Here is a 24,509-nt window from a genome sequence, read left to right as displayed (position 1 = left end):
TATATATTTGCTAAAATTTAGTTTTAAGTTCTTTCTTTGAAATATCAAGTAAACCTCAATGACTTACTTTGACATGACCTAAAAAAAAAACTATATATACCCCACTTTGATATACAATATATTCCTTATAATACATATAACACTAAATAAAATCCAAAACATCCTCCAAAACATACATTTTTTTTTGGATCGATAGACTAAATAAACATTTTTCCTACATAGCGGAGCACATTAGCTTGCAAGTGTATATTTTCCTTAATTAATCCCACAACCATAAGGACAAAAATAAAAATAAAGGTCCAAAATTAATATGCCAAAATGTAAAATTACCAAAGAGGGATATGATTGCTTTACACAGTTTCATATCCATCACCCAACCACAGCATATCAAAGTGTGTGGGAGGGAGACGGGATAAGGCAGCCAATCTTTTAATGCACAGCAACACCCTCTTTTCAGTAAGTTCAGCAACCTCTTTTTCCCACACAGTTCTAATAATCATGAAGCAACCAAAGACTCTCTGGTTCAAGATCAACTATTAATTTTTTTTTCTGTGGAAGCTTTGCCTGGACTCCAAAAGAGAACCCCAAATCCCAATAACTTGCAGTTCTGCATGGTCTTTTCTAAAAAATGAGTTTTCTGTTCAAATTTTTAAATTTCTATTTTTGTCTTCCATAGCACTGCGAGTTTAATGTGCAGCATGTATATCGATGACAGTCCATGATTTACGACGCATAAATGCAATTTTTACTTAGCAGCTGAGTTGTACTTCAACTATTCGGTCTCTCGTACACAATTCAATTTTGTTGTAAAATGATTGTGTGATGGTCTTCATGATTGATGCATTTGGGTTTCCAAGAGGTTTTGGAAGCTCTCTTTTTCTTTGTCACCCAGCTATTTCATGATGAGACACAAGGAGAAATTCACTGCCCATGATACTATTTAATAAGTGAGAAGAGAGGAAACCCTTCTACGCCATCAGTGACAATCCTCTGCACACTAGACTTATGCAATTCCTCCCTTGATGGTCTCTTTCTGCCCTTATTGTTGTAATGGTTGAATCACTGTCCACTTATTAATCAGCAATGGCTTTCTTCTTGAAATACTTTGTCCTAGATGGTTTGCCACAGCATAATCCAGCATTTTGGATGCACCTTTATGGTTTGGAACGGTTTAGAGCAGTCCAGATGCTATTCAATGTGAATGAAGTGATGCTATACCGCTCCATACAGTGCATCCAGAATGCGAGGCAGATGGTTCTGAAATTTTCCATTCTAATCATATTGTGTAAAATTATCACCTGTATGCTCCCCATGGTGACACACTAGATCTTATTAAATCTTTACTTAGAAAACTATGCAATTGCACGTTCAACGCTTGAAGATCTATTGTATTTATACGGTAAGGAGCTTTAGAAGTAGGTGCTGATCCTGGCATTATATCAATGGAAAATTCAAATTCCTGAGCTGGTGGTAACCTAGGCAATTCTTCTAGAAATATATCCCTGAATTCTCGGAGTATGGGAAAATACAGAAAGGCCACCTCCTTATCCTTAGAAGGTCCATCAATCCAACTTCAAATAATTGAAAACCTTTCCTAGCTTCCTCTTTAGTTGAAGGGTAAAATTGAGCTCAAACTTTTTCTTTTGGATCGACACCTTGCAATTCTACCCAATTTCCCGAATCATCGAGGCATTGAACCTTCTTAGCCATACAATCCAACTTAGCACTATGATATTATAGCCAATCCATACCAAGGATAACATCATAAAACCCCAACTCAACCAAATGCAAGTCAACCTTAGTTTTGAAGATTCCTAGATCCAATTCCATGCCATTCAAGCATTCTGAAATAGAACTGTGCTTTTTTGAGGCAGTGTCTTCCCTCCAACTCTCTCTTAGATTAGATGCACCAAGAGAACATCAACTATTTAGGAGATGCAAAAGTATCTACAGCCCCAAAATCGATCAAAATAGATGTAGAATAGTAGAAGTACTGGATACCGTACCTCTTAGCTCTATAGGAGTGGATTGATATTCTGCTTTCCAGTTATGCACTGCGCCATAGATCCTATGACTTACCTCTTGATTCTACTTTTTATTAGGACAATCCCTTTCATAGTAAGCACCACCAAAATTCCAGCATCCCTTGGTAGGAATTGAATTGATAGGAACTTGGTTATCTCCTGTAATTGGAATCATCTGATACTTGGTGGCACTTTTCTCCCACTTAATTGCTTTATCAGAGTTCTTAAGAGTCGCATTAGCCTTATCATTTCTTGTTGGTTTTGAGAAACTTTTCTTATACTCGGAATGATTTTGACTTTTTCTATTAGATGTGGCTATTTCACACTATTGAGCTTTTATCTTGCAAACCTAGTTTAAACTTAGTGACCTTAGTCTCCTCATTTGGCATGTAATTAACATATCGGAGAAGGCTTGTAAACTTGGCCTCATAGTTTGCCACAGATATGCTACCTTGGTAAAGAAGTTGGAATTCCAAAATATTTTTCTCCCTATGATTACCAAAGATTACCTCTGAAATTCTTTCTCATACTCTGACGAAGTAAGATTTTGTATGACATAATTTTTTTTGGCTTTCAAGTGCTTCCACCATAGAGAAGCCTCTAAATTTAGCTGAAATACCCCAATGCGAGATCATGCATTGGGCGATGATTCTTGCAGTCCAAAATACATTTCTAGGCTGATGAGCCAAGCTTTGGCTACATCTCCACCTTCCTTGCCACAAAGTTTAGGGGGTGGCTACGAGCTTTGTCTTGATTTTGCACCAGACCACTCTATTGTCAGCTTGAAGTGTTCTGCAACTCCCCTTTCTGGAACTAGCACTCTAGGCCCTAGTGGTGCTTCCACTTCTTCATCAAGATCTACAAGTTCCACACTCCTTCCTACTTCCATCCCACCATACGAGCTTCTCACTTGCTCAATCGAACCTTGATTGAATTGATGGACTCAAGTACTTGTGCCAAGACATTAGCATTTGTGGGTGGTGGAAGAGGATTAGTTGGATTATCTTGATGACCCCTATAAAGCACACAGGGGGGGTGGGAGGGGGGGGATGCTGAATTAGTATATGCCAGTCTCCAATTGATTAAAAATTAATTATAACTTCTCCAGCATCAAACTCAATTCATCAAAGTAGCATTTATTATTTTTTCCTTAATGAAAAAGAAACTTATCAGCACATACACACATCCCCACACAAATGAAACTAGATTTACGCGGAATTCCGGAAGGGAAAAACCACGGTGAGAAAAGCTGCTTGGATCTATTGTCCAAATCTAGCCTCACAGGAATATAATAAGGAATTTACAATATTGTAGGCACCAACCTACTGGAGATCCTGACCCCCAAATTGATTTGTAGGCACCAACCTATAGGAGACACCAATCCCCTAATCCAAGATCTGAGGACCATCTCAACATGTGAGACACCAATCTCATTAGAAAATTAGAGATATGAAATGTGGGATTTCAAGGTTGAATGCTCAGCTTCCTAATCTGATCAACTTCAGAACTTCCTCATACTATGCATAAGATCTTCAAATGAAACCACACACAATGATTGAGATTCTATTCATACAACATCGCCCACATACTTGCACACCAATCACACCTTTCAAATACTCACATCAACGGTCACTCTAGGAATGAAGCTAGATCAACTATATAAATGTATTACAATGATAATTACATTCACAAGTTGGCCTAGAACATAAGTACATTATCCACAAGTTGGCCATAAGAATAAACCTTAAACCAAACGTGTAACAGACTCGGTCCAAAAGACCACATGTTACTCCTGGTGTAGGGACATGATATGAATTACCCAACATATACTCTATTGGCCCCAAAATACATCAACACATTGCCTCTGGCTGGAACACATTACAATCCTCTAGCACATCAAACTGGAACATTGGCACAGTCGGTCAGCTAGCATAGTGAACACTCTGTCACTTCTAACTTTCCGTATGTTGAAGCCCAACCTTTGAAACTTTGGAATATGACACTTAATATTTAGTATTATTTAACTTCCAAACTACAAGCCATAAAACTCAACTGCAGCGGAATGTGGAACCAAACACCAGGATAGTGCAACTGATTGCACAACAACAAACCTCAGAAACTTACCATAGATACTTCCAGGTAATATTTCATGTGATAAACACTCAGGAACTACTAAAACAGAAGCATAATGATAAAATTAATAGAGCTATTAAACATACTTGACTCTGTCTTTCTAGAACATAGATGCTATGATATGACATGACGATAATTGCAATCTTTCGGATGCTTTGACATTGACGGCAACACTGACTGCACCTTTGACATCAATGGTGCTCAACAACCCCCTCTTCCGACTCTTCTCCCCTTGCACTACACACTACACCTAGCTCACCATTATAGGAGAACACAGAGTAGAAGACGCTAGATTTTCAACAACTATTCTATGTAGAGTTCGTAAGAGTCTGGAACCTAGGATTTGATATCAGTGTAAGTACCCCCAAAAAATGAATCAAACTTTTTTTCAGATTCAATCCATTTTGAAATTTTTGACAACCATTTCTCAAGATGTATATTTGTTGATGTTTGTAGCTAGGTCGGATCCCTTCTAGGGCCGACCTAACACTTGTAGGTGACTAATTGGCCTATCGGCCTTAGTCACATTTTATGTGCAATTAAATAATATATAATGTAACATGTGGTTAGGGCTGACCCTTTATTGGGCGCCAAGCTTAAAGAACTATTTTATTGTTGTAAGCCGACCTATTGTGAATAGGTATTTTCCTCCTATATAAAGGAGATGTGTTTGCCATTCATAACACACATTCAACAAGTTCATTTCATCCTTCATTCACTCAGCGAACTCCTTCAGCAGAGCATCAGCGATTATCCATTCACAGTCAGCGAATTATCCATTCACAGTCAGCGAATTTACCTCTGCTTATGGTCAGCGATTTACTCCAGCGAATCATCTCCTTTGTGCAGCGAATCATCTTACTGAGGCAGCGATTCAATTCCCTGGTCTGTGATCCGAATTTAGAGGCAGCACATCACACTTCTGATCAGCATATAATCCTCTGGATCAGCGCATGGTCTGCTGTGCATTGAGATATAGCAGATAAGTAGTTATGCCATTGATTGTGCCCTAGTTTGGAATCCTTATTCTTCATGTGTTGCTTCAAGAGTTGAAGCAAAATTGTAAAACTACATGCTGATTATTGCCTATTTAAGATTAAGATTTCTTGCTGGGTTTTTCACCTCCAAGAGGGAGCTTTTCCCAGGATAGTTCTGTGTGTGCATTGTGTTATTGTTCTGTTTATTTGCTTTCAATCTGATCTAAAACTAACATGGTATCAGAGCTAGGTTAGGAAAGATCCAATCAGATTGACAGGAGGGCTAGACAACCTGGTTTCAAGATGGGTGTTGCCTAATATTTTGAAGTTTGGAGCTGTAGATTCAATTATGGAGTTAGTAGTTGATAATGAAAGACATATTTTGTATGCTCAAATGCACATGGTGGTGGTTAAGGATTGCGGATGGATTTTAACACTAATGCGGATACTCCATGCTCTTCGCTGTACCTAGGGGTTTCTCTCAAGGGCGTTGTGGTTAATGCATCACCTAATCAGAATATCGCAGTCACGGTTATTCCTAAATGGGATTCGCTTCCTAAATCCAAAAATTCGAAAATAATGTTTGGGTTGTTCATCCAGTTTCGCAGAGGTGCTAAATCGGAATCAAGACAATCAAACTTCTCAGATGGGCTGAAACAACCCATCCTGGAATTTGCTGAAGAAGTTATTAATGGTGAAATTTTTCTCGTTGCTAATGGGTTAATTGAATGATAATCTTAGCAGCCTGTGATGGATGCTAGTCTTGAAATATATTCCTGGGCTCGTGGATGCTATCCCTTGTGGATATGCCCTGTAGCTGTTGAAGATGTTATTCAACTGGCATACTGCTGCTGATTGTCCCAGACGCATGTTTAATTTTTGGCTTTGTTCAGATGAGGGTGACCTGATTGCTACAAATTAGTTGCTGCATTGATGCAGTATTATATTGGGCCAAATGGTAGAAGATGTATGGATGTCATGAGTTTCAAATTGAGGGACGGATGCCCAAGCTATTACAATGAATCAGATTACAAATTATGAGTGTCCGCATAGAGCTAACACTGCTGTGGATTTTTTTGAAGAGAAGCAGAAATTGGCAAGACAAGCTCTAGATCTCTTGGTTAAAGTTCTTGAAGCTGCTGACTTGCTAACTTTGTGTCAGCGATTTGAAGATTTGAGGGCGTCCCATTCAATCTTCGTGTATCATTGTGACCGTTGGCATGAGTTTTAAGAAAAGGGTTGGCATGCCCCAGACCTGACAGGCGACATTCCTGAACTAAGTGTCTAAGTGGAAGAAAAGATAAGATACAGTTGCAGGACTAACTCCATGGTTACCATCAATAAAGAGATAAGTATTCCTGTAAATGTTCATGAATCTTCTATGAAGTTATTAACTCATGCTTTGATATAGTGAATCATGTATGTGTCTAATTCGAGATAGTTTGATTCTATGAACTATTAGTAATCTCTCTTAAATGCTTCCAGGATGGATCGAGGAGCATAAGGATGATGAAGTCATGCAGACTAAAAAATGGAGACACAGCTTGCTGCCATAGGACTAAGTTGGCAACGCACATCTAGAGACACCTCTCAATGAGGAAGAACCTATTCAGAGGGATAGAGATAGAGAATCAGATTCTGTTTCAGAACCGAAAAGAAGGATTTATCTCTCATTCAATGTGACAAGTATGGCCACATTGCTTGAGATTGCAAATTCAGGTCTACTCATCTAGTTTCTTTTGCGGAAATTGACATAGGGACACCTCGGGAGGAGTCAAGGTCTAATTTCAATTCGGAAGGGTTCTTATTCTAAAAGGAGGAAATAACATTTCAGCTTCAGAGGGAGCCACATCGTCTTGACAAGTTTGTTAATGCATTCTTCTCTGTGAGAGAAGTTTGAGGTGCAAACCCTTGTTAATGCATTCTTCTTTGCGAGTAGGTATGGTGGATGTCATGTGAGAGACTCCATGACTTGGCACTTGTGTTTATTCACCCTCTGGGAGTAGCTATGGTGAACGTCATGATGAGATGACGACATCACGTTGAGGATTTCGTGATGGGCACTTGTGTTTATTTGTTTTCCATCCATGGGAGTAGCCATGATGGACCCACCCTCTGGGAATAGCCATGGTGGTTGTCACTATGTGACTTAGATCTTGAGAAGGTCTCCTCCCTAGCTAAGAGGCAGTGTTGATATTTGTAGCTAGGTTGGATCTCTTCTAGGGCCAACCTAACACTTGTAGGTGACTAATTGGCCTATCGGCCTTAGTCACATTTTATGTGCAATTAAATGATAAATAATGTAATGTGTGGATAGGGCTGACCCTTTATTGGGCGCCAAGATTAAAGAACTATTTTATTGTTGTAAGACGACCTATTGTGAATAGGTGCCTGGCCGACCTATTGTGAATAGGTATTTTCCTCATATATAAAGGAGATGTGTTTGTCATTCATAACACACATTCAACAAGTTCATTTCATCCTTCATTCACTAAGCGAAAACCTTCAGCAGAGCATCAGCGAATTATCCATTCACAGTCTGCGAATTTACCTCTGCTTATGGTCAGCGATTTACTCTAGCGAATCATCTCCTTTGTTCAGCAAATCATCTTACTGAGGCAACAATTCAATTCCCTGGTCTGTGATCCGAATTTAGAGGCAGCGCATCACACTTCTGATCAGCGAATAATCCTCTGGATCAGCACATGGTCTGCTGTGCATTGAGATATAGCAGATAAGTTGTTATGCCATTGATTGTGCCCTAGCTTGGAATCCTTATTCCGATTCATGTGTTGCTTCAAGAGTTGAAGCAAAGTTGTAAAACTACATGCTGATTATTGCCTATTTAAGATTAGGATTTCTTGCTGGGTTTTTCACCTCCAAGAGATAGGTTTTCCCAGGATAGTTTTGTGTTCTGTGTGTGCATTGTGTTATTGTTCTGTTTATTTGCTTTCAGTCTGATCTAAAGCTAACAATATTGTCACAACTTGAATCATAAAACTTCATGAAACCAATAGAGCTTGGAGCCTAGGCTTTGATACCAGTGTAAGAACCCCAACAAAACAGAATTTTTTTCTAGGTTTGTTAGGGGTAAAAATGTATGTTAGTATGAATAATAATTATAAGTGCGTTATGTGTGGTTATGTTTTGCTGTTGCCGAGAGGTTCCCGTTGGGTAGTTGGGAGTTAGTTACGGTTGGCAACTTGGCCAACCATTGGGTCTATATATTGTTTGGTTGGAACCTCGGCAGGGGGAGATGATGTATGGACAATTCTGGACATTGGAATAAAGATATAACTTTCTAGTCTAATTATTATCATTTGTCATTTATGTTACGATGTACAATTGTTCTGTTCCATGAATGCTTGGTACGTGCAGGAACTATTGTGTTATCTGATTATTCACCAACTATACATTTATGACTAAACATTTTGGCGCCGTTGCCTGAACGAACCTGGAGATAACTATGGCGGCAGGCGGAAGCAATCAATGGGCCGACTGTTTAACTAGCAATTAATTGTCGTGGATAGCGACACGCACGAAGAGAGTACCGCGGAAGAGGAACGAGGGGATCAGTTGACGACAGACTTGCTGGAGTTGTGGGACGTGTCGGTCACGCAGTACGTACAGCGAGAGGCTCAGGAGAGAGCCGTCTCGGAAGGCAGGGTACGTGGTGAACTCACCATCAGCACCCTCGTCTTTGACCTACTCAGGAGTATTCCAAGGTTATTCGCCAGAAATTTGATTGCACGCCAAGACCAAAGGGAGGAAACGACAAAGGAACTTTGGCGGCAACAAGTTCTTTGATGGTACGAGGAATGGAGTTGTAGGGAGGAAGAGGAGAGGGAGGCCAATCGGCGCCGTACCTCTGGCACTTGATGCCCCTACGGTCGAACAAAGACAGACGTACCACTGCTACCGAAGGAGTAAACGAAGGAACTGTACGGAGATCTCTTTGTATAAAAGAATAGGCCGACAGGAGACGGCGACTAAGAGAAGTTGCTGACTCAAGGAGTCCGGAGCACAGGTGAAGTCGGAGTGTGAGTTAGAGTCGTAGTTGGGAGAGGCAAAAACCGTGTACGTGGAAGGAGTTGGCTGAGGTCGCCAGGAACCTGCCACTTCCAGACGTAGCGGAGAAGATCTCGCCGACCAGGCCCCACACTTGACGTCAAGTGAAGAAGACTCCAGAGCCGAATCACAAAGCACTCAATCGGAATTTTCCGAACAAGGAGAGGAGGTGGTACGAGACCTGCACGAGGAAATCGCCACTATTTTCGAAGCAACGTTGTCCGGCATTAAAAACTTGTCCTTGTCGGAGAGAATCGAAATAGGAAGATCGGATCTGGAAACCCCGGGAAGGAGGGACGATAGAAGTGAAGGTGACCAAAGCTCGGTTGGCAGGGGCCCAACCAAACCAAGAGCGTACGGTACCCTTCAGACACATCGTACCTTTCCGGCATATAGCCATTTCCAGGCACTGCATAAAACCGCACAGAAAAGAACGATGGCACACACCCCGGAGAAACAAAAACTTGCAAAATTCATGGGCGATGGGTTAGAGGACCCCGTATGGCATTGCAAGACATGCGTCACCATCTGGGAAGCAAATGGCTAGGACGATCGGGACTACTGGGTGAAGGCATTTCCGGCCACTCTGCGAGGAATAGCTATTGACTGGTACACAAACCTTGATGCTCAGCATAAAACATCCTAGAGCAATCTGAAGAAGGCCTTCGAGGAAGAATTCAAACTCCTACGGGACGACAATGAAATTGTGGCGGAAATTTACAATACCAAACAAGGAAAAAACGAAAGTGTGCGCGCATATAACGGGAGGCTGAGGGAACTACTTAACAAAATGGAGAACCAGTCGACAGATGGCCTCAAGAAGTGGTGGTTCGTGGAAGGATTGGTACCATCCCTGAGAAGGACGATGAAAGTAGTCCCTCCGCCATCATACGATGAAGCATACAACTGCGCCATGGATATTGAAAGTGAAAACAAGACATCCCGGGGGAAGCAACGGACCAGTGATGGTGACAGCACGGACGAAGACAGCGACGGGGGATCCAAAACTGTGCAAGCACTCTGGAAGGATATGATGAGGATGATGAAGGAGTTAAAAGGTGACAAAGAAAGTGGTAGGGAAGGAAAAGAATTATGGTGTACTGACTGCAAGACGGAAGGACACACTCAAAGAAGTTGTCCACGTAAAGTTTTCTGTGACATCTGCCAAGTAACAAGACATTCCACTAAGGAATGCCCGTACAACTTGAAAGCATGGAGCACACAAGTGCTCTACGCCCAACCCGACCAAACCACACTGTCGGCAACACCGCCGAAGCCAACAGCAAACTCTGACGCCTCACCTGAAGGGTACAGGAATAATCGGAGGGATAACAACAGATCCAATAATAACACACCAAGGAGCAGAATTCAATACAACGGGAAGGGGCGACCCATGATTCAGTGCAGGAAGTGCAACGAATTGGGTCACTTTGCTCAAGAATGCCAAAACGGAGGTGATACAGGAAGTTTGTTGTGCAGTTGGTGCGGTCCAGGAAATCACGAGGACATAGATTGTCCAAAACAAAAAGGGGTGAACATGCTTGATGTGGAGGGATCAAGAGAAGACGTACTGACAATCACAAGGTTGCAAAACAAGAAAGCCATGTATCTTGACCCTCGCACAGAAAAAGAAAGGCTCCAGGAGGCAAGGGCGGATATCGAGCGGGCGATGGCTGGAGAGCGGAGGGCTTCGCACGTGGCAGCCGGTACACCAGTCCGGTCAAAACCAGAGAAAACTATCATTAAGCAGATGTTACAAACCACAATACCCATACAGGTGTATGACCTTCTGCAGACCATGCCACAGTTAAGGATGGCTCTGACAAATGTAACCATGGGCACTACCCTCGGTCAGGAACACCAAACGGTGGCGGAACCATGTAGTACGGACCCGGTGAAGGAATCTGGTACGTGTTGATGTGTTTTTTATGCACATGCAAACACAGAATAAAATACCTAAAGGTACCTTATCCTCTCTTGAGTAAAGTTTCGGAATGCTGAAGATATCGCGAAAAGGATCAATCGGAGAAACTTCAAGGTTCTTTGTTGTAGGATCTCTACGTGTGGATAAGCTCTTTATGGTATGATGTGATTTTGCTGGAATCACAAGGGGACTTACACTTGATGACTTGAACGTCTGATTTGCTGGAATCACAGGATTTTACTAGCTTAGATTTGAAAAAAAAAGGAAAAAGGAGGGTGAGGAAAGGATCTAATTCTGATACTAAGAATGTAGGAGCAATGAATGATCTTTGATGAAATTCTAACTAAGTCTTGTTTTGACATCACAGGACCATCTCCACAAGGTTAGTGCGATCTTCGAAGGAAAACTTTATGATGTTCAAATCATCACTACAGGCATAGACACCATCAAGCTGATGCATATCAATGAAGAAGCGACAATTGAAGTTAAGCTTAAGTTGAATGATTCCAGTTGACTACACAAGGCAAGTTTGCAATCAACAAACTGCTAGTAGTATGGATATACGAATTTCACCATCAATCAAGCACATTTCTTCCACTCATCTAATAACATGAAATCAAATATGAGAAGTATAGAGACCATGCAAATTGTCGAATCGACCCATAAATTTCACCATTTCTTCAATGAAGTTTTACAAGTCTTTTACAACAACATCTTGGCAACAATCTTTGCCTTCTCTCTCTACTCTACTCTAATTGCTATTCTATCAACTGGCTAATCAGCTTCTAACTATTCACTCCCTACCTTCTAACTGCTTCCAACTTCTTTCTAACTGCCTTACAAAATGAAGAGTCGGGGCTTATATAGTGCCCACAATACAATTCAATGGCTCAGATCCATTTGAGATCAATGGCCAGGATTAAACAATGAAAACCCTAATTAGGGTTTGTTACAACCATTACATAACATTTAATGCTTGACCAATGATAAAATTACATCTTTAGGACACATGTCTTCTCTGGAAAAATCGACCAATAGATAGCTGGGGTAGGTACATAGAAGTTTGTGCCACCTCCCATGAGTTAGGTACATTGAATCTAGACACGCTGAGGTGGACCACATCGACTGGAGAAGTGATGACTGGGATGCCACCTCGTCTGACACTTGGTTGATGCCAATTTGATGTTGCTGAGAAGCTAGCTTTAATTAACTCTTCTGAAACTATCTGCTTCTTCAACGAACCCTTGCTCTAACTTCTTTGTCTTTGATGTGCAGGGTGATTGATGTACCTCGCCTTGGAATGCTAGATTGGAAGAGGTTAGTCATGATGATGCTTGACCGAAGAAGGTTGTCCTTGTCGATGCTAGACTGGAGGAGGTCATCTTTGTCCTGGGCCGGATCTTCTTTGATGAGAACCTGCCGACTTGTAGATGCTCCTATCCTTGGAGTCGCCATCTTGATACCTACACAACATCTCAAAATTAGTAATATATCTTGAAGTGTAGAAATTAAACTTAAAAGGGAGATTTAAGATTTTAATTAGGAAACTTCATGATAAATCTTGAGTTATCATTTCCTAATTAACCATGCAATACTTAGATTTTTCAAAACAAATGTCCAAAAATCAAACCTTGAACAAGAGTGTTAAGATGATTTTGCCATACCTCCTCTTGAGTATTAACTCTAAGAAATGATGCAAAAATAGATGAATTTCGCTAAGCAAAATGTAGATCAAAGCTCTCCCTTGAATAAAATGCACCTCCTTTAGCCTTCACAAGAGTCAACTCCACTTCCTTCTAGTCTCCAACATTTGAAATAAATTCGCTCCAAGCAAACCAGATTTCGCACCTTCAATTAACCTTCCAAATTCGTACTTGAAGCAATGATTGAATGATTTGAATTGTGAAAAAACACCTCCAATATATAGAGCGCTCACCCTTTTGCTCCCTCTAGGCCGACTTGGCAAAAAGAGGTTAAAAAAAATAAATAAAATTCCACAAAAGGGGCCGACTTGGCAAAATAAATGAAAGTAAGGCCTTAAGCACTTTATATTTAATTTTAATTTAATACAAATTAATTTTAAATGCCTCCAAGATAGAAGTTCGATTTTTTAAGGCTTAAAATTAATTTATTAAATGCCAAAATGTCTTTTATTTAATGCCAATTTAATTTTAATTTTTTCAAATGCCTCAAAATTAGCAATTTTGGCGATCTAATGCAATTTGGAGAATATTAATTTTTAAAACAAGGCTTAATGAAACTTCTTGAGGATTTCGCCCTGGACCCTCTCTGAGGGTCATAAGTATGTAATTGATCTAAGGAACCAGTCCGTTAGCGAAGAGCTCGCGTCATCGGATTCCGACTCAGAAGATTCAAATATATGGGAGTGGGGTTCTGAAGGAGACAGAGGAGGGAAAGAACCCGACGAGGAAGGAGTGTTGGAACTGGACGGATGTCCCGAGGATGGAACCAGTTCATTGGCGAGACTTTTTCATTGGCAAATGGAGGACTATGAGGTCTTCCACTTAGAGTGTCACATGCTTCAAATATGTGAGATAGGAGAATCAAGCGGCGAGATGGAAGAACAACCCTTTCCCTTGGAGTGCGGTAGATACCAAGAGGGAATGGCACGGATGTACGACACGCCAACCCACCAGTTTGAATGGGATAAACCCATCAAGTACGAGGAAAGGGATGTGAAAAAAATCAATCTAGGCAAGGACGAGGACCCGCAGGTGATACTCGTAGGGGATGACTGAAACCTTGTACTGGATCACTCGTACGACGTACGCCAGTCGAGGGAGTGTTTGAGTTATCTGTACGACGTACGGTTGACAAAGAAGGGAGACTGGCATAGCTCGTACGGTGTACGACTTGCAAGGGGAAGAATATCGTACGGCGAAACATTGCACCCACAGGAAACTAAGCCATACGATCTTGTACGACTAGCAATGGATAAAGGAGAAATACTGTACGGTCAGAAAATAGACATACCGTACGTGCAGGATCCGTACAATCCCCTCCTTCGCGACGTTCGTACACGCAGGGAGCAGTTGTATGAAAAGTTTGAGGGTATTTGTGCAGAGATTTGTGCCATCCATGTGGAGTTGAGTGAAGAGTTGGCACAGGTTGAAGAGGTCGTACGACCAAGGAGCGGAAGTGCATGAGTTAACCCGTACAGTGTAGAGGTAGTAGTTGGCCCAATGGTCCGTACCAGTATGGCAAACCAGACAATGGTAGAGGAGGCCGCACTAGGGAAAAACGATGTCGCCGTATAGGTAATTGGTACTTGTACAACATCAACAGGTACTGGTACAGTGCCAACATGTACCGATACGGTACCAGCAAGAACCGGTACGGTACCAGTAGAAACCAATACGGTACTAGCAAAAATCGGTACGGTACTAGTACAAACCGATACAGTACTAGCAGAAACTGGTACTATGCTAGTAGGAACTAGTACGGTACTAGCAGAAACCGGTACAGTACTAGTAGAAACTAGTATGGTACCATCACAAACTGGTACAGTACCAGCACAAACCGGTATGGATGACTTGGAGGCAAAAACCGGTATGGTACCAACAAAACCTGGTACGGTGGCGACAGAAACTGGTACGGTGGCGACAAAATCTGGTACAGTGGCAGCAGAAACTGGTACGGTGTCGGCAGAAACCGGTACGGTGCCAGCAGGAACAGGTACGGTGCTAGCAGAAACCAGTACGGTACCAGCTAACTTAGAGGCAGCCTTGGATACTCTGACAGATGACGATATAGACGCCTCACTGGATGGATGGATGGCTGGGGCAGTTCGCCCTCGCCCCTCACCTTCCCCCCTCTCCTGCACCACTTAACATGGCCATTGGGCCAAGCATGACCACAGATAGAGAGACCTCTGTCCCAGATCTGGTAGGAGAGAGATCCATTGATCAGGAACGGCAGCAGGGAAGGGACAAGCAGAGGGCAGGAGCTTTCACAGGACTTCATATCACACCACCCGACCCGAATGACCCAGCAGGCTCACTCAGATGATTCTTAGAGGAGCTACAAGGGCTCTCTGATGTTGCACGCAGCATGGCTCAGCATATTGGACAGATGGAGGCCTGCAATTCAGTAGATGCTACACAGCTGTGTCACTTCATGACTGAGGGGTGCAAGGATGAGTTCACACAACACTTTGAGCAGCAGGGGTGGCCGGACCATAGTACGCCCGATATGATTCAGAATTGGACCCACAGGCACTTGATAGGAGGTACAGGCACTTTAGGCACCACCTTCTGCAGCATGGAGGGGGTTTTTCGAGAGGTGTACTTACAGATGCGGCAGCATCAAGTGGAGAAAGAGGCTCATGCATAACAACCCTGGAAAAGGAGGGTAAGAAGCAGGCAGAGTTGGCCACAGTAGAGAGGAGTCTGAGGAAGGAGATGGAAATGAAGATGACTACCTATGAGGCCCACTGCAGCATACAGGAGAAGGAGGCATAGGCATTAGCAGCCCAGGTGGCGGCGCTCACTTCACAGCTGGAACAAAAGGATAAAAAGCTACTGGAAGTTGCTCACATGGTAAAGAAAGCTCGCGAACGGCAGAAAAGAACCTGAAACTCCAGGCCGGACAGCAGCCTCCTACAACGACCACTACAGGGACGCCTCCTCCCTCTTCTCGGTCTTAGTTATGTTTTTCGGTTATCTTGTCTGAGTCGTCTGGAAGACGACTACATTTTTGGGGGGGCTAATGTTAGGGGTAAAAACGTATGTTAGTATGAATAATAATTATAAGTGTATTATGTGTGGTTATGTTTTGTTGTTGCCGAGAGGTTCCCGTCGGGTAGTTGGGAGTTGGTGACGGTTGGCAACTTGGCCAATCGTCGGGTCTATATATTGTTTGGTTGGAACCTCAGCAGGGGGAGATGATGTATGGACAATTTTGGACATTGGAATAAAGATATAACTTTCTGGTCTAATTATTATCATTTGTCATTTATGTTACGATGTACAATTGTTCTGTTCCATGAATGCTTGGTACGTGCAGGAACTACTGTGTTATCTGATTATTCACCAATTATTCACCAACTATTTATGACCCATTTTGTAAAATTTGACAACAAGTTCTCAAGATGTATACTATTACAACTTGAATTATAACACTTCATGAAACAAATTTGTGTCCTAGTGCATACGAGTTACTTCATTCAATCAAGGAATTTGTAATTGGTCATAAATTAATGCTCAGGACTTTTTGATCACAACCAAATTTATTCAAGTTTGATCATCACAGTCCAATGCTAAATTAATGGAATGAAATATTGTTTAACAATTTGCATCATAATTCCTTATTTTGCATTTTAAAACTTCTATAATTAAAGTATGATATTTTTCTTACAATCATGTTCTCAATGAATATAACTTACACTTACAGTCACTTATTGAAGACATTGATGATGCTATGAGGCTGCGAATGGAAGTTTTTCAGGATATGGTCTCTCATTGTCAGAAAGCTTCTTGCACCATCATAGGTCATGATGGAGAATTGTTGATAGAAGAAAAGGTTCTTTCTGATCTACAGTTGAAGATCCGTCAAGAGTGGAAAAGCGAACCATTTTCAGCAGCATCCATTCAAGCCTTAGTGACTTATCAAGGTTACTTACGAGAGATTCAGTCTTCCTTTGAGAGAAATAATGCCACAATCCTTCGTTGCAGCGATGTTGTCGTCAAAACCATGATCGTTGCCAAGAACACCCATGAACCGGACCTTGATGAGCTACAAATGATCATCCAAAAGTTCGAAGGATTCATGTTTTCACGTGCTGCAGCTTAAGTGTTTTTCAACACTTAGTTGTATTTTTCCAGATTTGTAATCTTTTAGTTGTAGTTTTTCTTTTGACAAGTTGCATGTAAAAGCCTTTTTGTAAAATGCAATTTAAGTCTTTACTTGCACTTTTGTAATTACATGTAAGACAACTACAAGTTGTGTTCAGTTAGGACTGTAGTTGGAATAAGTCTTAGTTAGTTATCGAATAAGTCTTGGTGGTTGAGAGAATCTCTCAAGTTAGTTAGGATCCTCCCACCTTTTCCTCAAGACTCCTCTTCTATAAATACTTGAGGGGTCTATTGTAATTTTTATCTTTTGGGAAAGCAAGCAAAAACTCTACCAAATTTACAGCAAAGATGTCTTTGAGCTTTCATGTGTGAATTCAAGAATTGAAAGAAATATAAGGAAATTTCTCAAGCTTTGAGTCTTTGTGCTACATTCTTGAGTTTGTGTTCTATATTATCTTTCTTGCAAGTGTTTCTTCAAAGAACTTAATTGAATTTGATTTGCAGTCTTTGTGCTGCAAATATTTGAGGTTAATATAGATTAGAATAAATATTCTTTTGAGAAAAGCTGTAAGTCTTTGTGCTTGCACTTATTCTTAAGAGAATTTAGGAGTAGATTTTGTGAGAAATAGCTGTGAGTCTTTGAGCTTATACTACTTCCCATTGTTTTATATAGAAAGGATAAGATATTTCAGTCTTTGTGATGTTATAATTCTTAATCAAATTAGTATAGAAAAGGGTAGATAGGACTTCACATAATCAAGTCTTTGAGCTTGATAATGCTCTCCCGTCCCGAAGGAAGTGACGGAAGTCTTTGAGCTTTTAGGAAACTTCATTTCCTTTCTCTCATTTCATTTCAAAAGTTGTTACTGTTGTTTTATATCAAATCGCTATCACTTTTCTGTTTAGAGAAAAGGATATTGTCTTTCTTGAAAGAAGAAGAAAGATTGTTGTTTCATCCTATTTTATTTTTAAAGTTGTAGTTAGATAGGGGGAGCCTTCCCTTAATTAAGAGAGTTTTACTCACACACTGTGGTTGAAATCACAATTTTGTATATTTCCCCAAGTTTACAAAATTTTACTATTTTTAGCAAGTTGGTGGTAGCTGACTGGATTTTGAGGTTTTTCTGGGTTTTCCGAGCTCATTCTCAGGGTTCGACGAGCATGTTTTTCGGAGTTGTTTTCATGACTTACTACTTTTTGTAAGTGTCAGTTCTGTTGGCATTATGTGAACCGGTATGAGGACATGATGACATTGTATGTTGTCATTGATGTCAATTTGGTGAAGAAGAGAGAACCGGTATGTTACCAAGAACCGGTATATGTGAGAACCGGTATAACATTGTGAATCGGTATATGTGCCAAAGTGAAGCGGTGTGTTTGTTCAAGGTAAACCGGCATGTTGATATGGAAACCGGTACATGGAAGCTTTGTATGACTACCGGTTGGTAGTCTTAACTTCAGGGTTTCCGGTTCAAGTGCTTCAAGCCTGTGTGACTCAATCGGTGACTTTGTGTGATGAGTTAGCATTGTAACGAAGAACAGATCGTGTTGCCACGTCAGCCTTGTGCGCGTGAAGGATCTTGCATGAAGGAGATTGTTCCTATCTACCTCAGGAATGTGCAAAGTCTGTAAATGGTGAAAACGCGTGAAGGGTTATCAGCCGCCATGAAAGCGGTGAAAAAACGAACGATGGAGAACTTCTTGAGATCGGTTCAAGACTGTTGCATTTAATGCAATGTGCTCAACGGTCAGGATTGAACCATTTGAATTGCTTAACCTAACAGGTTTAGGGTTTAGGGTTTATGCTACCGACCTATCTGTTTCCTATAAGGTCGATGTTGTGTTTATTTCTGAAGTTGTTGGCAAAAGTTGTGTGTGTGTATCCAAGTGAAGAGATACGTGATTCTTGCCAGACCAGAGGAGAGAAGTGATACCTGCAGAGTGTAAGTGCAGAAGGTGAAGAGGAGCTAAAGCAGATCTGCATTGGCATTGAGTGCTGTTACCAAATCATTGTAATACCTGTTGATCTCTAACCACTTCAACAGTTGGGAAATCCTTTAACAGGGTAGCTTTAACCGGCTTACTGTAAATCCTTTGACAGGGTGACTCAAAACCATTGAGTTCTTGAAATCCTCTAACAAGGTAACCTTTAACAGGGTATTCTAGCCATCCCTTAATCGGGTGATCCCTAACAGGATCGGTTCCTAACAGAACCTATTGTATCAGTCTTTAACCGGACAAGGCTCCTAACAGAGCGGACTTCTAAAGAGTTCAAAAATAGCTTGTGGGTATTCATCCCCACCGTGGTTTTTTCCAGTTAGGTTTCCACGTGAAAAATCTGTGTGTCATGTGTGGTGTTATTCATGTGATGGTTTAAGTGATGTGTGTCTGAAGGTAAATCATGTTGATCTAGCTATTTATATTTTTGATGATAGATTATCTGTTCATGCACTAGGGTGAAATGGAAATGATGTATTAGATTGTATGAAAAGATAAGTGTCAACCGGTTTATGCTTGTCTCAGTTATTCTGGGTTTTGCCGGTTGTACTTTGTTTAAGACCGGTGTTATTGTTTGTTTGCCAAAGCACAATGTCTGCTGACAAACCGGTTTTAGGAATGTGTTTTTGTCTGTACTGATTCACCCCCCCTCTCAGTATCGGTTTGGTACTATCCGTTCATCATTGAGTTATCAAGTTCAGGCAGTGCTACTTTTGGCAGTCTTGAGAAGAGCTCCAATCCAGTTCAGATTATTGTTTTCTGCACTACAGTTCACATGGTTGATTTGGCAACGATCAGTGGTTGATTTATAATTGCTTAGTTAAATATTATTACTTTATCCTAAAGTTTGATATTTAATTATTTCACTGATTATTTTTGGGCGGAATAATTTAGGAGGGGAAAATAATATCATTTATCCTAAGTCATTTTATTTCCTAAGTCAGGTATTGGCATCAAAATGCGTATATTTCATGTATTTAATATTTTTTATGTTGCAAGTGTATGCCTTGGGAAATGTGCGAGTAGGCATACTTGGAAAAGTGGATGCCATGTCTTGAGGGGGTCATGTAATGAAATGAAATGAATTTCAAGTGAATTTGGCGTCATTTGCATTTGGATTTCAGATTCAGAAATCTATTAATATAGGGTTGGGTGCCTCATTTGGGTATCTTGGAGAAAATATACCGTTATGCTGCCAAAATGGTGAATGAATTTGAGCTTCGAAGTTGTGGCTTCCTAGCTTGCACAGTTTCGTACTTGAGATACAATACCTAGTTGAGTGGTGTGTTATTGGTGAAGATTTCAGTGTGTGTTTCAAAATTTCAGAGTGTGTAGTGTTTTCCTGTGTTGTTGGTTTGGTGTGGCTAAAGCGAAGAATTGTTCATATCTCCTTGCCTTTGCGACCCATTAATCTGGGTATCGACTCATTGGAAGCGTATTTGGAGGGCAATCATTCTTCTATTTCGGCATGGCTTTTGGTGTGCATTCTGATTTTTAGTGGCAAATTGAACTTCTGCTGTTGGCCGCCCCTTCCTGGGGATGCCTCGAGTTGTGTGCCACTCTTTGTTAGTGTTTTTGGTGTGGTTTTCTGCTCCTATTTTGGTCTCCTAGATCATATCTCCTGTTTGCCTGTGTTTGCGTGCGATTCGGAGCTGTTTGGAGGAGTTGGTGAGCTTTTGTTGCTGGACTCTCGCTGGAGTGTTGGTATTTTTATATTGGATTTGTCTAATTGTGTTTTAGCTTGTAATTCTCTGAGTTTTCAATGTTTTGTTCATTGATACTTTATTGTACTCATCGTTGTAATTGTTGGTTAGTAGTACTAACCTCTATCGTATCTGAAGAACTTCATTGTAATTCCCACTGCATAAGTGGAAGAGGCTGGCTTGGCCACCTTCAGTTTTTGTAATTTAGTTTGTAGTTCAGTCCTCCCGCTGCATAAGTGGTCGAGTGATTTTTGTTTGTAATTGTCCTCCCACTGCATAAGCGATTGAGTCGAGTTCGTTTAGTGATAAGTCTGCTTGCTGAAATATCTCGGTAGAGTGATTTGTGTTTGTTTGTGTTCTTGTTTCCTTGGATGGTTTACCGCCAAGTTTCTTTGTTTTTACCTGCTGGAAAGTGAAGGGGATGACTTGCCTCCCAATATTGTAATCAGTTTTTCAGTGTTGCATCTAACAATCCCCTGACACCGTATGCTTTCACCCTCCCAGTCTGGGCTCTCGGTGATCAAAAGGTGTAGGGTTCCTTTCAGCTAGTTTGGATCGCATGATTCTAACCCTAATGAGTGATTGGTGTGTTTGTAAGCTGTTAAAAAACAAAACAAAAAATTGTTGGGGATATTACAGTGGTATCAGAGCCACTCTTCCTGCCAGCCTATGTGTTAAGGGCTCTCCATGAGTGATAGAGATATTAGCTACTACAACAGAGAACAGAGAAGGCAGCAGTATTAGATACCATCAGTGGCAGTGGAAGAGACCTTTTTCGAGGTTTTGAGAAACAGAGAGAAAGAGGTTGATTCAACCGATTTAGTGGATTTAATGGCAGAGAGAACATCATATCAAAATTATGCCAATGGGGCTGCGGAGAGAGTTGAAAAAAAGTTCGATACTATGATGGACATGATGTCCCAGTTGCTGGCCACACTGAATCAGAATACTAGTGGGGGTCGAAGTCAAAATCAAAAACCAATGGATACAATGCTAGCACCTCTAACAATTCAGGAGGTAATGGGAATGGCAACAACCATAGTAGTAACAATGGTGGAATACCAGCTGGTTCGGTGTCAAGACCCTTGCAACCTGCATTCCTTCCTAAGGAATCACCGCCACCTGTAGTAGAAGTCCCAGTAGATGATGAGATAAGGGCATGTTACATGGAGTATGCATCACTTCCCACGAAGATCCGAAACATTTTGTCTCTTGCTCAATTCATGATTCAGAAGAAGAAAAGGGAAGGGAGGTTTGATAACCGATACTCCGCCCCAAAAGACTATCAACAAGCTCTTGGGAAGGTCACTCTAGCACATTTTGATGGGAGCAATAAGCGCACAGCTAGAGCTTGGGTTCAGAAGTTGTACAATTATTTGTCTTTAAGGCCAATGCCCAAAGAAGACGCCATCAAGTTTGCTACCTTGCACTTGGATGGTATTGCTCACGAATGGTGGTACCATGGGTTGGTCACCCTTGGTCATAATTTGATAACTATATATGTTGAGTTCACAGACAAGCTGATTGAAAGGTTTGATTCTAAGGACCCAAAGGTTAAATTCAGAGAGCTCACACAACTCAAACAACAAGGCTCCTTGGACAACTACATAACTGAACTCTAGAATCTTTTAGTTATGGTCAATAGTATTTCTAAGAAGAGGCTAGTGGTACTATTCACTGAAAGACTTGAAAAGCCCTTGAAAGGTTGGGTTAAAGCATTTGATCCGCCCACCTTAGCTGAAGCAATCAAGAAGTCTAGGAGTATGGAGTTGGCTGCTCCTAAAACTAAAGTTCAGTCCAAGCTTTTCCCTTTCTGAAAGGACAAAAAAAAGTTTTCAAATTAGACCAAGAAGTTTTCTTCTTGGATGGATGACGAGCTCCACCAAGAGCTACAGAGGAAGAATTTGTGGTATTCCTGCAGAGAACCTTGGGCCCTGGGACATAAGTGTCATGGGAAAGGTAATTTACATCAAATGGAGTCCTATTCAGTTGATGGATCAGATTCTGAAATCTTCGAACAACAGAATGAAAATGAGGACAGCGAGTATGAAGAGGCTCCTGAAGGGCCTGAAAGTGGAAAAGATGATAGAGGCGTGGTTGCTCAACTCACTAGCCTTCACAAGAATGAGTCTTTTAGAGTCCGGGGAGTGCTGGGAGAGCACCGTGTCATAGCTCTTATTGATACAGGAGCCACTCATAACTTCATTGATGAAAGAATTGTTGCAAATAGTGGGCTAGTAATTGAGGAAGTTGAAGGATTCAAAGTCATGGTAGCTGATGGCTCCACCATATCATGCAATCGGATGATTTCCAACACGTCTTTGAAGTTGGGAAACCATGAGATTCGAGATGACTTATTTGTGGTGAGCATAGGAGGGACTGATGATGCAGTCCTTGGCATTCAGTGGCTGAGATCTCTAGGTGTTGAAATTCATGTCCGATGGGAAGAGGGTAGTGTTGCGAGGAATGTCTACTGGTGGTCTAAGAATTGTATCACTGAAGAGGATGGAGCGACTGATCCGCCATGACCAAGTGGAATGGGAAGCAAAGTGTATGATAATGCCATCAAGTTCACTTGAAGGAAAGGGAAGCTATTCTGCAGACATTCAAGCATTAATCACAAAAAAGAGTAAGGTTTTTGGGAATCCACCTCTTGGTATACCTCCTGAGTGCATGATCATGCCATCTAGTTCACTTGAAGAGAAAATAAGTTATCCCGATGACATTCAAGCTTTGATTACAAAAAGGAGTAAGGTGTTTGAGAATCCACCTCCTGGTAGACCTTTTGAGTGAGGTACTGAACACATCATTGAGCTAGAAGAAGGAGCTAAGCCTATTATGACTACTCCTTATCGGTACCCAAAGAAGCAAAAGGATGAGATTGAGAAAGCCATTAAGGAGCTTCCTGACATGGGATACATTAGGCCAAGGAAGAGCCCTTTTGCTTTGACTGTAGTTTTGGTTAAGAAGAAGGATGGGACCATGCGCATGGGAGTGGATTACCGAGCACTCAATCAGAAAACTATAAAAAATCAGTACCCTATCCCGAGGATAGATGAGCTCATTGATGAGCTACATGGTGTCGTGTTCTTTTCAAAGATTAACCTTAGATCAGGCTACCATCAAATCAAAATGAGGGCATCAGATGTTGAGAAGACAACTTTCAAATGCCACTTTGGGCATTTTGAATTCTTATTCATGCCTTTTGGTTTGACTAATGCTCTTGCCACATTCCAGTCTTGCATGAACAAGATTTTTCAGAAGTAGCTAAGGAAGTTTGTGCTCATTTTTTTCGATGACATCCTTATTTTCAGTAAATCATGGACCGAGCACTTACAACATTTGGATGAGGTACTTAGCATCCTGGAGTCTGAGTTATTGTTTGCAAAGGAGTTGAAATGTGAATTTGGCATGAGAGAGTTGCTCTATCTTGGTCACATTATCAGTGCAGAGGGTGTGAAGGTTGATCTTGAAAAGATAAAGGCTATCATTGATAGGCCTCCACTTGAAAACATAACACATTTGAAAGGATTCTTGGGTCTATGTGGTTTCTACTAGAGGTTTGTGAAGGGTTACTCTCAGTTGGCTGCCCCCCTCACGGATCTCACTAAGAAAGGAGCCTTTGAATGGTCAGAAAAGGCACAAGCGGTGTTTGATCAGTTTAAGGAGATTATGAGCTCGTGCATTGTTTTGGCTTAACCAGATTTCACCAAGCCCTTCAAGCTACAATGTGATGCATTAGGAGAAGGTGTTGGTGTGGTTTTCATGCAAGACAAGCATCCTATTGTCTTTGAAAGCAGGAAGTTGAGAGGAGCTGAAAGGTTATATTCCATATATGACAAAGAGATGCTTGCCATAATGCATGCTTT

General features: G+C 41.2%; 1 protein-coding gene across 2 annotated transcripts in view; it reads left to right on the top strand.

Moving 5' to 3' along the window:
* Positions 1-301: 301 nt before the first annotated feature.
* The window catches only part of LOC131069476 (pentatricopeptide repeat-containing protein At5g39980, chloroplastic-like), a 39,205-nt gene continuing 14,997 nt past the window's right edge, over positions 302-24,509 (top strand). For both annotated transcript variants that reach the window (XM_058004914.1, XM_058004913.1), the window contains exon 1: positions 302-456. The gene's annotated coding sequence lies outside the window, so the exon portion shown is untranslated. The remainder of the gene's footprint in view (positions 457-24,509) is intronic.

The sequence above is a fragment of the Cryptomeria japonica genome, unplaced genomic scaffold (genome assembly GCF_030272615.1).
Source record: "Cryptomeria japonica unplaced genomic scaffold, Sugi_1.0 HiC_scaffold_843, whole genome shotgun sequence".
Taxonomy (NCBI): Eukaryota; Viridiplantae; Streptophyta; class Pinopsida; order Cupressales; family Cupressaceae; genus Cryptomeria; species Cryptomeria japonica.
The sequence above is the reverse complement of the archived record's forward strand: the minus strand, read 5'-3'. Positions and strand labels throughout refer to the sequence as shown.